Here is a 15,867-nt window from a genome sequence, read left to right on the forward strand (position 1 = left end):
TCTGCAAGCGTAGATTAGCATTTCAATTTCGCAAGCGTAGCCTAGCATTTCATTCCTGCAATTTCATTTGAGCAAAATAGATTAGTCCTTTCTTGCTTTCATTTCAATTCCGCATTTTCATTTCAGCAAGATAGTTAGTTGCAGTTCAATATATTTTAGTTTTGCAAGTAGAAGTAGAAAAAAAACAAAAAATCAACCAAAAAGATTTCATTTCATGCTTTGTAGGAGTAGAGATAAGTTAGAAAAATGATTGCACAACCCCCCCACTGCTTCACATACCCAACGTTCTTCTTCGATGGCTGTGGTGAAAGAACCCCTGGGTGGACATCAAGGCATATTTAAAGAACCTCTAGGGAAGAAGAAGAAGAAAACATTCCTCTGGAGCAAATGGCTACAAGCAGAAATGTTGGGAGCAGTCCCTTATCCAAAGATGAATTTGCAAATTAGCTGGAAGATTTCAAGAGTGATATGAGGCAATTTCTTGCCATGCAACTGGATACCTTGCGGATCCAAAAGAAGCAAGAAGAAGCCAAGAGGGCTTTGGTCATTTTTTGTGCTAGGTGCACTAGAAAGCATCCTAGGAACGAATGTCCAATGCACTCTCTAGAAGTGTGTTTCATCTGTGAAGAATACCATCCTACAGATCAGTGCCCTTCCTTGCCCAGAATCAAAGCTGCATATCAAAGAGCCAAGGGAGCGACTGAATCACTCTGTTATATGAACCAAAGGAGGCCACATGGACCCATACCCTACCAGCAGGAACTACAAGGGACACCCGAGACCTATTATGACCCTTATCAAGCCACCTTCATGCCTTCTTGGGGTCCCCCTGCTCATCCTTCCTGGTTCACACCTCCTCCTTATTCCTTCATAGATCCATATTATGCCCAACCAGCTGCTCATTCATTTCACTCTTATGCTCAGCCACAGCCTCAGTGGAATGCACCTTATCAGGAGTGGAGGCCCCAATACAACACTCCTCCCGCTTATGTTCCTCCACCACCTGCTCATCCACAACCATCGCCTCCTCCTCCACCAAGGCAACCTCAAATGCCTACCCAACCACAATGCCATCCATCTCCATCTCAATTTCACACCTCCACTCAGCTACCCGTACCTCAATTTCCAAAACCATGCAATGGAGCAGCTCAACCCAATTGCAAAGCTGAGGCACAACATGCGCAAATGATTCCTCGTGAGCTCAATGATCTTCACCACAGCTCAGGAAAAGCATTGCAAAAAAGAGATCATCTTGAAAGCATTGAAGGACCAAAGGCAAAAGAAGATTCAAAAGAGGAGATCAAAGCACCATGGGCTGCACGTGATGAAGAGAAGAGATCAGAATCAGAGATGGAGAAAGTTCCCTCATGGTTACCATCAAATCTTCCATGTATTCAAGAGAAAGATCAGCAAAAAGAGGAAGATGAGAAAGTCATGTTAGAAGGTGACATGAAGAATGATCCAGATCAGCAAAAGAACCAAGGATATCAAAGCTATATTGAGATATGGTTTCAGAAGGTCACTAAGTTGCAGCAGTACTTTCTTCCTCAGTTTTGTTTGATCCCTTCAACACCAGATCATTTGGTCTCTGAGATCTGGATACTTGTCCAAGCATGCATTTCGAGCCTTCACATCATTTTTTCTCTAATCTCGATGTGCACATGGCTCCATTGGAAGTATTCTTATACTTGAAAATGATTTTGTTTTTCAAGTAGGGTAGGGTAGAAAAAAAGAAAAAAAAGAAAAAAAATGAAAATAAGAAGGAAAAAATAAAAATCTAAGGTGAAAACCTCCTCGAAGGCGCCTTAGATTGGCTCATTGATTGAAAACCTCCATGAGGCGGTCAATGGGTTGGAAAAAAAAGAGAAAAGAGAATAAGATGTCTGGGTGAAAACCTCCCTTGGAGGCGCCCAGGGCAGGTAATTAGGGTGAAAACCTCCATGAGGCGCCCTAGTTGTCTTTCAAAAAAAAGAGAAAAAAGAAAAAGAAAAATAAAGCTAATCTCCATTGAATAATTTCATGTTGCAGCAATGACATTGCAGGTTGCAAGAAGGACGTTTCATGACAGGAGGAGCACTCAAATCAAGGTTAAAGGAATCTTTCTTGTGCCTTCTACAGGAAGCTCTGTATTTCTACAGGAAACATCCTGTAGAACCTTTGGACGAGCCAAATCCAATTTCAAAAGTGAATCTGATGGTGGGAATCTGTTGATTAGGCCTACAAGCACTTTTGTGTCCATCCCTTGCCCTTCTCCATCATTTTTTCCACCTCCTTGTGCTTCTCATTGTGCTTCTACAGGAACTTCCTGTAGAAATTGTGGGAAACTAGGCATGCATTTTAAAAAGCGGTTTGGCAAACATGGTAGCTTCCTCAAGGGTTCAGAAGTCCTCATGCAATCTTCCAACTCCTCCTCCATCATCTCCATACCTGCATCACAGCCCAAGCTCAGTTTTCCCTTCCATGCAAGCTCATGCAAAATGCCTTGAGGCAAAAATCCATAGAACAAAATTTGTTTTTGCCATAACATGAAAACCATGCATCCATTTGACAAACAGTTTTATGGGGAATTGTACAAGGTTGATGACAACATGCCTGAGCAGTTTCATGCAATTCCGGTGCACGATTTCCAAGAAATCAGCCTCCATCACCATCATCCATTTTTGCATTTTCTCCATATCCGTGCATCTGTTTTAAAACCCGTTTCATGGGGAGATGCACATGGGTGATAGTAGCCTACCCAAGCAGTTTCAGCCGATTCCGATGCACGGTTTCCGAGAAATCGACCTCTAAAATCTTCAGCCATTTTCCATTTTTCTCGAAATCCGTGCATCCATTGATCACGAGTTTGATATGGGAGATTCATAATGATGATAGGAACATGCTCACCGAGTTTCAGATCAATCCGCTTCACCGTTTGGGAGAAATGGCGAAAACAAGTTCTGGTCCTGTGAAAATTCAATGGCAGCAGTTTGAGGGTGCAGATCTGAACGTGGAAATGAACTCTTGTTGCATGCATCTGGCCAGAGGACACCTGCACAAGGAAACCAGCCATGAATCAGCAACCAAGCCATCATGCAATCAGAAAAACCAATGCATGCAGCAATGACAGGCCACAGCAGCTCACGGCAGCCATTCAACTTCGAGCAAGGCTCAACTGGTTTTCTTCCCTAGCACTCAGCTGAAAATCACACAGCATGCGTGGATAGTAATTCACGTGGAAGTTGTAAAGCACAGTTAGTGGTAGATCTGTTGAACTCTAGTGCACAGGGCGTCCAATAATTAACAAAGAGAAGAAGACATGCAGTTCATAACATCACTGCAGTTTGAAAAATCTAGCGCACATGTTTTTGCCACCTCATCACCAAATCACGCAGCAATTCAAGGCGGCTTGGCTGAAACTCATGAACTGCTGTTCATCTGCACTTTCCATGTCCTCAACTGAAGTGTGCACAATCAGTTAATTGGTTCTCTATCATCAACTCATTGATGGTTGATTTATTTCTCTCCGAAATGGTTGTAATGATCATGATGCGAACATTGAACCGTGGAAGTTTAATGACCGCTATGCTGCTATTATGGATGTTTACGGGTTTCTTTGCAGGGTATGCATTGTCACGTCTACCTAAGATGTTCAGGGGCACAGAACAGAGGAGGAACATGCTGAAGGCCACATTCTTGTTTCCTGGCATTTCCTTTTGCATTTTCTTTATTCTCAATGCACTGCTATGGAAAAAATCAGTTGGTGTAGTTCCTCTCCGGACTATGTTTGCCTCATTCCTTTTATGGTTTGGAGTTGTATCCATTGGACTGTTCTTCAGATTAACTTCAATATGGCTGCATCAGTTCTACTGTATATTTGGGTTCCTGTTCATTGTCTTTGTGATCCTCATGGTTACATGTGCAGAAATCACTGTTATCTTGTGCTACGTTGAAATGTGCAGTGAAGATTACAACTGGTGGTGGAGATCTTATTTGATCGCAGGCTCCTCAGCATTTTACTTGTTTCTCTATGCCACATTCTAGTTCTTCACCAAGCTGGAGATGACAAAACTTGTTTCTAGAATTTTATATTTTGGCTACATGCCCATCATGTCATACTCATTTCTTTGCTCTGACCGGTATAATGGGTTTCTATGCATGCCTTTGGTTTGTGCGCACAATATACTTATCAGTGAAGATTGACTGAGGCTCTGCATGCAGCTACCATTTTTCAGAGGGGCCGTTTAAATTTCAAGGTTTGGACACAATCCGGTCATGGTGCAGCCTTCTACAGGAAACTACAAGACTTCCTACAGGAAGTCTGGAAATAGAGCAGCAAGGGGGAGAAGATGAAGGCTGCCACATCCAAGCTGAAAGGAAGACCCCCCAGCCAAGCAAGCAAGATCAGAGAAAATTGGTTCTACAGGAAGTTAGTAGACTGTTTCTACAGGAAGACAGAGTCTGTTTCTACAGGAAGACAAAGACAGTTTCTACAGGAAAGTTTGAAAAGCGGGAAGCCAAAGGAGAAATCGGCCGAGATGCTAGCCAAGGAAGTCACCAGGGCCATCAAAGACAGGGGGAGAGATTTGGTTGCTCAGAGGATGAGCAACACTTTTAGTAGGGGGGTGATGATGAGCCCCAAAAATGTACAATTATTTGGGCTCATTCAACCTCCTAATTTGGCTTAGTCCACCATTCTCATTTGTTTATTGCATGTTTTTGATTATTTTTATGTTAATAGAGTGAATTTGGTTAGTCATTATGCCAACAAGTCTAATGGGTGCTTTGTGTAGCCTTTTTGGTCAACTTGGAGACAAAATGGAAGGTCTTAATGAGCACTTGGCAGCCAAATTCGTGGGAGAACAAGCTAGAGGATTTGTAGGAAGGTGTCCCCCTCATTTATGGGCCCTTACCTCGAATTCTCCACCATCAGCTCGGAGTTCAAGGGCCACCGAATCAATCAGCTCAAGGGCAGCCAAGCAAGTCAAGTTGGACTGCTGTTAACTACAAGTCTTGGGCAGCCAAGTCCCTAACTTTTAGGAGGACTGTTGGGTCCTCAAATTGTATAAATAAGAAGGCTTGGGGCCTCATTTTGGTTAGCTAGTTAGTAGTCATTTTGGGGAGCTAGTGGTTAGTCATTTTGTAGCCAGTTAGTCATTTTGTTTCAGCCATTAGTTAGCTAGTTTGTAGTTCGATTTTTATGCAATAGATTAGATTTGCTTTCAACTCATTCTCAAGCTCTCCTTGTGGACAGTTTCGATGTAACTTTCATTCTTGATTAATAAATATGAATCCAGCTTTGCACCAGCTCTAAATCTTTCTTAGGAGGCTGTAGCTCTTGGGTTTGGGCCCATCTCAAGCACCCAGTACCTCCTTTGTTTATCTCTATGTGTCTTTGCTGCATTCTCATAATAAAATCTGCCATTTAGATTTAAATGTTGTGTTGTTGTTTAGGTTGCTTTTGATGATTAAAAAGGTTCTTCATGTTCAGATTTACTTTCTAGGTTAATCACAGGGAATATATTCAGAAAAAGGCTACCAAGTACTTTGGATCTCACCTCCCCTTCAATGGAATCATGAGCTGGGACCAATGTAACCTTGCTGCCCACAAAAACACATTCTTTGCTTCACCATGCAACTAATAGTGTTGGATTCTTAGTTGTCGAACTTGATATCAGTTTTGATTGCATGTTTAGGTTTATGATTGCTTAGTTGCATAGTTGTTTCACATGGTTTCCTTGCAAATAAACTTCTGTTCATTTCCTTTTGCTGTTAGGTCAGATTAGAGTGAAGTAACTAGGTCATAGGTTTTATAACTAGATCTTTGTTTTCTTGCATGTCTTTGTTGGGTCAGTTGTAAACACTATGCAAGGCATCTTTATCACCTCCTCGTTCAGGTCAGCTCCTCCATCAGCAAGTCTGTTTCTTCATCTCCCATCTGCTCTTTTGCCACGTAACCCTACCTTCTTGCTTTTCCATTGCCTAAACCTTCGTTGATGCAAGTCAGCCTTCCACATCATCTCACCACTCCATCCATCAGTTCCTAGGTCACTTTAGACCCCCATCCTACCTCCATAACCATCCATGCACCTTTTTCCCTCCATCCATTCTCCAAAATCCTCGTTTCAGAACATCCTGTAGAAATCTCTGAACATCCTGTAGAAACCCCTGTAGACTTCCTGTAGAAGTTCATAAGCACGGTTGCATGTCATCCAGACTTTGTGAAACTCTCAGAGAGAATGTCAGGTATCCCTTAGACCCTCTCTGAACCTTCCCAACCTTTCCCAAAGCATTTCATCCCTTGATCCATCCCTGCACAGTGGAAAACTAGTTAGAAGCACTTGCATGATAATTTCAACAACTTAAACAAAAATACAAAAAGATGTTTTCTTCAGATAGTGATAACTTAGACACATGCATTTTACCTTCTTAGAAGTAATGGCATATCTTTCGGTAGTTTGCATGCTCTCCTTTGCATCTGTAGGACTAGCTGGTAGAATTAGGGTTTGCTAGGGTTTGTGTTTCTTTTTGGCTTTCAGTTTCTTTCCGCAAGTAGATTAGCTTCCTTTGAGTTAGCTTTCGTCCATCAGTTAAAAAGCTTCTTCTAAGAGCTCATAGAAGTTGGCTTAAGCTCCTAGCGGACTTGTGCCAGCTGACCAAGTGACAGCTGTGACAAGAGCTAGTACTTGTGCATATAGCACCGTCGCTTCCAAGTTTGTACGAACTACCGGGTTGATAAAAGTAAGAGACAGGAAGCCCCAGGAGTTGTAGCATTCTTGCTACAATACTGGAGCTCACCAGCAAGCTTCAAAGTACTGAATGGGGTGTTCCTAGATCAACTTCTTGGATAATGAGCTGATGTCGACAAGAAGCGATCCGTCAAAGGAGGGCCTTGATGTATCCCACATCAATGACACGGAACGGAGCAAATGATTTTGATGGAGGTGAAAACGATCTGATGATATATGGTTCAGGGTGGCGGTCATGAACGAATGAAGTATAATGTATGGTAGTGGATGGGACACGGTTGACTTCTCTGGATGACTTCTCTTGAACATATCGGCGACACTTATATGATGGATTGGTAGCATTTACCCCAAAGGTGGATGGTATGGCGAGACCATGGTGATGTGACCGGTGAATGAAACAACCCAACCCGACTCAGGCACGGAGTGGAAGTGTCATGTTCAAGAGCGACTTGCTACCAATAAAGGTTCTTCAAGTTTCTTCCCAATTTTTCCCCAGTCATTGCTGACCAGTACCTCTTTATTTTTGTCAAGCTTGAGGAGGATAACATATGCTTGTTCTATAATTTTCCCTTCGGGCAAACCCATCGCTATGTTTTAACGAGCCTAGCGATAGTGAAACTTGTTCTCGTCTAAAGACAAGTTTGTCGCCATTAATGTTTTTAACGAGTCTAACGACAAGGATAACTCGGTCCTTTTCATTTTTAGAGAGTCTGAAAAGGTACATAAAGTTAACTCCGAAATTCCTTTTTCGTCATCTAATCCCTTAAGTCCAAAAAAGTATAAAACAATACAGAAGGGATGAATTTTCGAGAGTTTTAACGAGCCGAACAAAACAAGCGCTCGATCTTTTTGTGCAATAATCCCTCAGGTCCAAAAAGATTAAAATCTAGAGGAGGGATAGCACTTTCGGTCGCTTTAACGAGCTAGAAGGCCAAAACTCGGCAATCTTTTCATATTTTACGAGTCAGATGAAAAGAGCTTAAAGGAGACTCGTCTTTTGAGGAACGAGTGATAAAATGGGTAGCAGCTGATTCCAGGTAAGGGTTGGAATTTTCCAAGCACGGCAGTGTCACAAGGATGGCTAGTGAAATCACTCTTCGCAGTTGTTCCTCAAAATGGGTAAACAATCAAATGGAGGTGAATGATCGGCCAATGGAAAAGTGGAGGTGACGGTGCAAACACGACCAAGGCTTTAATGGCTGATAATGTTACATTCACGGTGGTTATTTACCGGAGGATAGTTCATTTTCTAACGAGCTTAAACGCGGATTGAAAAACTTGCTCGATCTTATGTTTATTTTTTAACGAGCATGAACTATGCGCTAAAACTGCTTGATCTTATGTTTATTTTTTAACGAGCATGAACTATGCGCTAAAACTGCTCGATCTTATGTTTATTTTTTAACGAGCATGAACTATGTGCTAAAACTGCTCGATTAATCCAGTCATATGATAAGAATGTCTCATGTAAGATGCCATTTTTTATGGAGCTTGCGCCTTACAAAGCTATGCCCCGCATCCTTTCGTTATGCAAGTTCGGAAACGACTAATCCTACGAGTTTAAAGGGTTAGAGGTCCTAAAAATTTAAAAAATAAATAGTCGCCCCTTGCTTGCACTCCAAAAGGTTTGCATGCCCCCAGGTATAAAATATGATTTCAAGGTTACCCCTCAATTTGCAGACAAAACATTTGTTCTATCGGGAAAGGCCTACCTCTTTCAGGTTACCAAAGATTGTTCTATTAATCTTTCAAACAAAACACTTCTTCGGCGATGTCTACCGAGATAAACAAAGGTGAGTGACAACGAGGGGTTGTCATCCCACCTCTGTGTTAGAATCTTGTATGTATTATTGAATATGATATGCAAGTTTCTGTTATCCTAATGCCAGAGAGCTGCCATCCTGTTTGTGTATTAAGAAATAGATTTGCAGACCTTTTACTAGTTACAACACGCCATCACAGGGTCCTGTGCATCTGCTGGTGTGGTCAGTATTCTCCATGTTCTCCTATTCCTTAAATTGTGAGTAATTGGTGGTCTAAAGCCTTTTAGTCTGGGGTGTTCACCCATGTCTGGGGTTAAGCATAGTAGAAGTGGTTATCTGGCTTGAATATGCATCATACCTTCCATTCATCCATTTCCAACATTTTGTTGAGTTTGTAATGTTCTCGAGCATCTCCGAGATACAACCTAGGAGAGTTTCTTGGGGTGATAACACTACCCATATACAATAGATCATCAACATACAAAATTATGATTAGAATATCAATACCTTATTGTTTCTACTAAAGCGTAGGATCACTCTTACTTCTCTTGAAGCCATTTTCCTGAAAGTATCCATCAATCCTTGCATACCAGGCTCTTAGTGCTTGCTTGAGACCATACAAAGCCTTCTTCAACTTGTAGACATTATTCTCCTTTCTTCCACTTCAAAACCTTGTGGATGCTCCACATATACTTCCTCTTCTAAGTATCCATTTAAGAAGGCAATTTTCACGTCCATATGATGTATGCTCCACTTTTTCTAAGCTGCTAATGAAATCAAAATTCTAATGGTCTCTTGTCTTGCTACTGGTGCAAATGTCTCCTCATAATCAAGTCCATACTTCTGTGTCAATCCTTTAGCAACTAATCTCGCTTTGCGTCTTTCGACACTCCCATCACTATTAAATTTAGTCTTATAGACCCATTTGGTGCCAATCTTTTTCTTGTCATGTGGAAGCTCTATCAACTTCCAAGTGTCATCCCTTTGAATGGAATCCATATCTTCTTGGATGGCTTACATCTAAACCTCATTAGTACATGCATCTTCAAAACATGATGGTTGAAAATTAGACTTGGCTAATAAAGCGAAATTGAATATCTCACCTATTAGGCTTTCTTCATGTGCTTGATTTGCACTCCTGTGATAAATATCACTCAATCCTCTTACCTTCCTTGCAGAACTTGGAGAAGAAGTTGGACTTGAACTTGATGTTGAAGAAATTGATGAAGGGATGCTTAGTGGAGTTAACCCACTAGTTATAGAAACATTAGTTGGTTTCTCATGATCATTATCAACAATCATATCATCATTCAAAATGGATTTTTTCTTCTCAACATGGCCTTTTGGATGACCATAAACTCCCCATTCATTAAAAATTACATATCTTGAGATAATAATCTTGTTAGTTAGAGGATAATACAATTTATAAGCCTTGCTTGTCTCACTATACCCAATAAAAATACATAACTCACTCTTTGCATCTAAATTTTCTTATCCTAATCAGGTACATGCACATAAGACAAAGAACCAAAAACTTTGAAATGATTAACATTAAGCATTTTTCCATACCATGCTTCATAAGGAGTCATCTTTTCTAGTGCACTGGTGGGGCTATGATTGAGGATGTACACTGTTGTAGCAACTGCATCTCCCCAATAAGAATTCCTCAACCCGTTAGTTTGTAACATGCATCTTGCCATTCCAACCACAGTATGATTCTTTCTTTCATCTATGCCATTATGTTGGGTTGTATATGATGTAGTATGTTGCCTCCAAATGCCATTCATATCACAATAACTCTGAAAAGCTTTTGAACAAAATTATCCTCCACGATCAGTTTGAAAAAATTTGATCTTGCACCCTTTCTCATTTTATACAAGGGCTTTAAACTTCTTGAATGTATCCATGGCTTCACTTTTGGCTTTCAAAAAATATACCCAACAATTTCGTGATTAATCATCAATAAAAGTAATGAAATATGATGACTTACCCAAACACGTAGTCTGCATAGGACCACATATGTCTGAATGGACAAGTTGAAGTGGGCGATGAGCCCTCCATGCAGTGCCCTTTGGAAACCTTTGCCTTGCATGCTTTCCTTTAGCGCATCCTTCACAAACCTCCTTATGCTCTTCTACCTTGGGCAAACCAAAAACTAATGCATGTGAGGTTAGAAACTTCAAACTGTGAAAATTTAAATGCCCATACGTGAGATGCCATAACCAACTTGAATTCTCATAAGCCATATTTGCAATATTTTTGTTATGTTCATCAAACCTCAAGGGAAACATCCTATTTCTTGTCATAGGCACAGTAGTGATCACCCTATTTCCCTTATTCTTATCATAGATACTACATGTCTTATTTTCAAAGACTACTTTATAATTTTTCTCACATAGCTGCCTTATGCTCACCAAATTAATCTTCAATTCTGGAGTATAATAAATGTCATGAATACTCTTTATACCTTCTTTTGTTTGGACCTCCATAACTCCTTTAGCAGCAACCTCCAATGATTTATCATCACCAAGCTGGATCTTGGATTTGAAACTTCCATCCTTTGCTGAAAGCAGCTTCTCATTCCTTGTAATATGGTTAGAGCATCCAGAATCTAGGTACCAAACACCTTTACTAGTATTTTCACCTTTGGCATAAGATAAAAATAAGTGATCTGGAGCATACTCACCACTTTCTTTAGCATAGTTAGCATTTTTACCTTCTTTCAATCTGCATTCTCTTTCAAAGTGGCCATACCTGTTACAATAGTAACATTGAACATTTCTCTTATCAAATCTACCTCTACCTCTTCCTTTAAAACTACCTCTTCCACTTGAGCCGCCTCTTCCTCTACCTCTTGAATAATTTTGGCTTTTTCATTTACCTTGACCTTGATTGCTTTTGGTACTGCTATTGCTTGCATCTTTATTCTTTGTAATTTGTAATTTAGAGGAAAAATATTTCTCTACACTTTCAAAAGTGTCCTTCAATCTTTCATCATGCGACATCAAAGATCCAACAAATTGATAAAACTATAGTTTTGTCAAATCCTTACCTTCTTCCATGATTATAGAAACATGATTCCATCTATGTGTTAAAGATCACAATAATTTTTTAAATAAAACTTCATTACTTACAGTTTCTCCAAGTGTAACCATTTTGTTGACCACATCTTTAACTCTAACACAATAGTCACTCACACTTTCAGCTTCTGGCATCTTCAAATTCTCTAAATCTCGCTTCAATTTCTGAAGCTTGACCACCATAACTTGATCACTCGCTTGGTAAGCTGCTTGTAGAGTCTCCCACACATCTTTGGTAGTTTTTGCTCTTGATATTCTTGGAAATAAGCCCTTATCAAGAGCTATATGAATGTGAAACAAAGCTTGAGCATTCTTCTTCCTTGCTTCCTTTTAGCTATTCTTTCATTGGCTGTAAGGGCATTCCAATCAGCTGGCTCCTCATGAATTGATTCAACAATCTCCCACAAATATTTTCCAATAAAGAAGATTAGCATCTTAATGCACCAATAATCATAATCGTTACCATCAAATTATGGAACTGGCATCTTATTAGAATTTGACATGATAAACTTTGGAGAGATTCCAACAGTACAACTTTAACCCAAAACAATTTCACCTGCTCTGATACCACTTGTAGAATATGAAATGGCTTCTTTAAGCCCACTCATAAGCCAACATAACTATGAAGAAAAATACATATATATAAAAAATTAACAAATAAAACACAACTACTGTGTAAGCTCAAAACTGTTGTAAATCTCATATATTAATTAAACCATTAGATACATTCTTATACAGTAAAATTATTACTAAAATTATTATCAATCAACTCTGAAACAAATCTACTGACACTACAGCTAATTTCTAGCACTAACCACCCTAACAATTTGTTGCCCTAATTTTACACAGACAACACAAAACCTGCTCACTAAATTGTCAGTAATTTACATAACAAAATAAGCATTATTCCCAACAGTTCCCACCATATGGGGGATAGTAAGATGTTATTCTATTCAGTCTATTTTTCACTCCAAGACTCTCAAGTGGTGGTGAAGGTTCTCTGATGAATGGAGGAAATTCTCCATATGCTCTAATATGTCCACCAATATTCACCCCAATATAAATTTCATATGCCAATAGAGGTTCATCATTTACATGTACGAAGTGAAATTCCCCCTAGTGTTCCCTATATCAAGGATCGATTTAGCATACCATACCAATATCTTAGTGTTTGAGAGGGTGGGTGTTTGTGTGTGGATGATTCTTCCTTAACTCGAGAAATTTCTTATTAAATAGGGTCTAGCTTTATGTATTAATATTGTCCTGTGAAGTCCTACAAATGGTGATGCATTCGTGTGTGCCCCCCTTGGGCTCACCCTTGACAATATGTTTCCCCCTTTGAATTTGTGATTGTTGACAAGGCATTAAGGCAATGAAGGGTTGTTCAACACTCTAAAAGAAAGAAACAAGATGGATGTTTTTCTCTAAATCATAGAGAATTTGTGACCCCACATATATCTCTAAATTTTTCGTTGCTCCAAATAGAAGATGATTAAAGAAAAATTCCACCCAAGCCCACACAAATGAAGGTGACGGTTTGATACTTTCTGCCCACTTCCTCCAGATAATAAGGCACTCGTGAGAAACAAACTTACTATGAATTATCCTTAAGATCTGAGATTGCACAATTAAACAAGTGAGCCAAGACAGTAAACAACTATAAAACCATGATGGGTAGGGGGCACAATTAAATAGCCAACAACACAAAACTAAGCCTCTACTATAAAAACCATAATAATAGAAGGGGTTCCTAATTTCTCCTACAACACAAGCTCTAATAAATCTTAATACAACACCACACTTCTTACCACTAAAAGCATATAGACATATGATTCCAGTAAGGGGTAACTCAAACAAGACATAAAAAACAAAGTGTCATTCCCCCTAGTTCTTACAACAAATTCAAAAATAGGTCTTACAATAAGTTTTCACCAAACGATGCTAATTCACTTCCCATTCCAAAAAGAAAAAACCCAAATTCAAGCAGACTGATAATAATGGGATACAATAAACAAAAGGATTGAGAACTACATAAGCCTCTAATGAAACATCAATATCAGTGAAAAAATAAATAGACCAAAGAATACAACCTTCTCACCTCTCGAAACAACAACAAAACTATTTCCTTTTCTCTTGTGTTATAGGTGCTAAATTTGTTGCGAGTGAAAAAACATAATATACTAAAACCAAAATCAGTAAAGTTTCCCACGTGCTGATGTTTTTCGAGAAGATTGAAAGTAAAAGTCGACTGTTTAGATTGCCAAAACTGTTGGTCTACCTCATTTGGAATAGTAATATCAAATATCATTCCCCCCAATACTTCAAGCAAACCCAAAAAGGAACCTTACGATAAGTCGTCAGCAAGTACGGCTAATTCACTTGAAAAACCCGAGTTAATAAACCGAAATTATAGAAAATAAGGAGTAATTGAAAGTTGTAAACATAAGGATAGAGACTTCCCAAATGATCTGAAACTTTGTCACTAGTATTTAACAATAGATTAGATACCAGGGCCATATTACAAGTCTAAACCTCAAACATGGTATTTCCTTTGATTGCATGTTACATGTGCTAATAGTCTTGCGAGTAAAGAAGAAGAGTATACCAAAACCAGAAACAAGAAATGATAGAAAGTTACCATTAGGTTTATATTTTTCCAGACAAATAAACATAAAATCCAACTCTCCAGATTGAAAAACACATTGACTTGTCTCTGATCCAATGAGAATGGGACCCAAAGAAATGTAATTCAACATCCACGAACCTAAAAAGCTCTAGTTTTTGTCGACCCTTCCCCCTCCAGACTCAGCAGGATGATAGCTGACATATCACAAGCATAAATTCTTTGCATGGAAAACACCATTAGTGGACCTCCTCCACACAAGTTTCAAACTCAAGAAACATACATAATTCCCACCACCACCCTTATCTTCCATTATATTTAATCATTTTTATGTCCATTAATGGAATGTCCCATACAGTATCATTGATCATTAAACCTCTTGGGATGATCTTCCATGTACCCAGGTTGTTTAGTAATGTGGGGTGGCATCAACCTGCCCCATCCTTGTCTCGAGAGTCACCCCATTTGAGGAACTCTAAATAATTATTATTTAAATCAGAAACGAATTTTTTTTAATTTTCATTAATAATTAAAAACACATCTGAAAAGGTTGCATGTTAATCTTCTTATACCAAAAAAATTGGTTGATTGAAGCCTAAGGGAATTACAAGAGAAATTGGACAAAACATGTTTCACATGTATAAGAATCCTTGTGCATATTAATCTTCCTATCCTAAAAAAGGTGATTGGTTGAAGCCCGAGAGCCTTGCAAGAGCAATAGAGTGAACACGTTTGACATGGGAAAGAGTATGATCCACTTGCTAATTTTTATTGAAGTATAATTATGGGAGTAAATGAATTAGCATTAATAATTTTTTCCTGAGTAAGAGATCCTTTCATTAATTAAAAAATAATTATATGGCTTGAATTTCCCAAAGATAAATAAATTAGACCAATAAGAGGCCTACCAATAACAAACAATCAGAGACTTACTCCAATAATTAGGACTACAAAACTATTTGAAGGTTGAAGATATCAAGGAGGGAAATGCCTTTGACATTAGCATGACTTTCCTTGAGTTAATTAATTTCTCACCATCTTCTTTGATCAAGTTCTTATTTCTCTTGCAGCATCATTTCTTGGCTTCTTTTTCTTTCCTATAGGCCACCTTGAAATCCTGCATTTGAATCCCAAGACCAAACTATGAAGAGTTCAACCCTAGATATTCACGAAGATAAGTGTAGTAAAAAATCCTATCCTAATGATCTAGGGTGTCCTTCACACCTCTTCCATGCCATTCTTCCACAAGGGAAATAAATCTTTGGTCATCCAAAGATATATCTTCTAGTAGATCTTTTTTCTTGAGCTTCCTTCGAAGGGGAGTGTTGAAGCCTCGAAATGCATTGTGACAACATGGGGGATAACCACCCAGTCCAGACCTTGAAAGAAACACATTTTCCATTTGATATAGTGGCTTCGACTGGGGATAATGGGACCATTTTCCCAAAGAGGATTGATTTGATAATGTTGATGGGATGATATAGGATGTAACGGTAAATAGTTCAACTAAGTGTAATCTAATCTAACTACTAAACACATGCATATATCTTAATCTAACATTATCTATATATAAATATACCTGGGAATAAAATAAGATATGCGATCTACAATGATGTATTACAACAATTGGTAATAAAGATCATTCAATTGGCAAAAGAAATGAAATCGTTTAA

Source organism: Pinus tabuliformis, chromosome 4_2 (genome assembly GCF_031772625.1).
Source record: "Pinus tabuliformis cultivar Carrire ecotype Pingquan chromosome 4_2, CPIR1, whole genome shotgun sequence".
NCBI lineage: Eukaryota > Viridiplantae > Streptophyta > Pinopsida > Pinales > Pinaceae > Pinus > Pinus tabuliformis.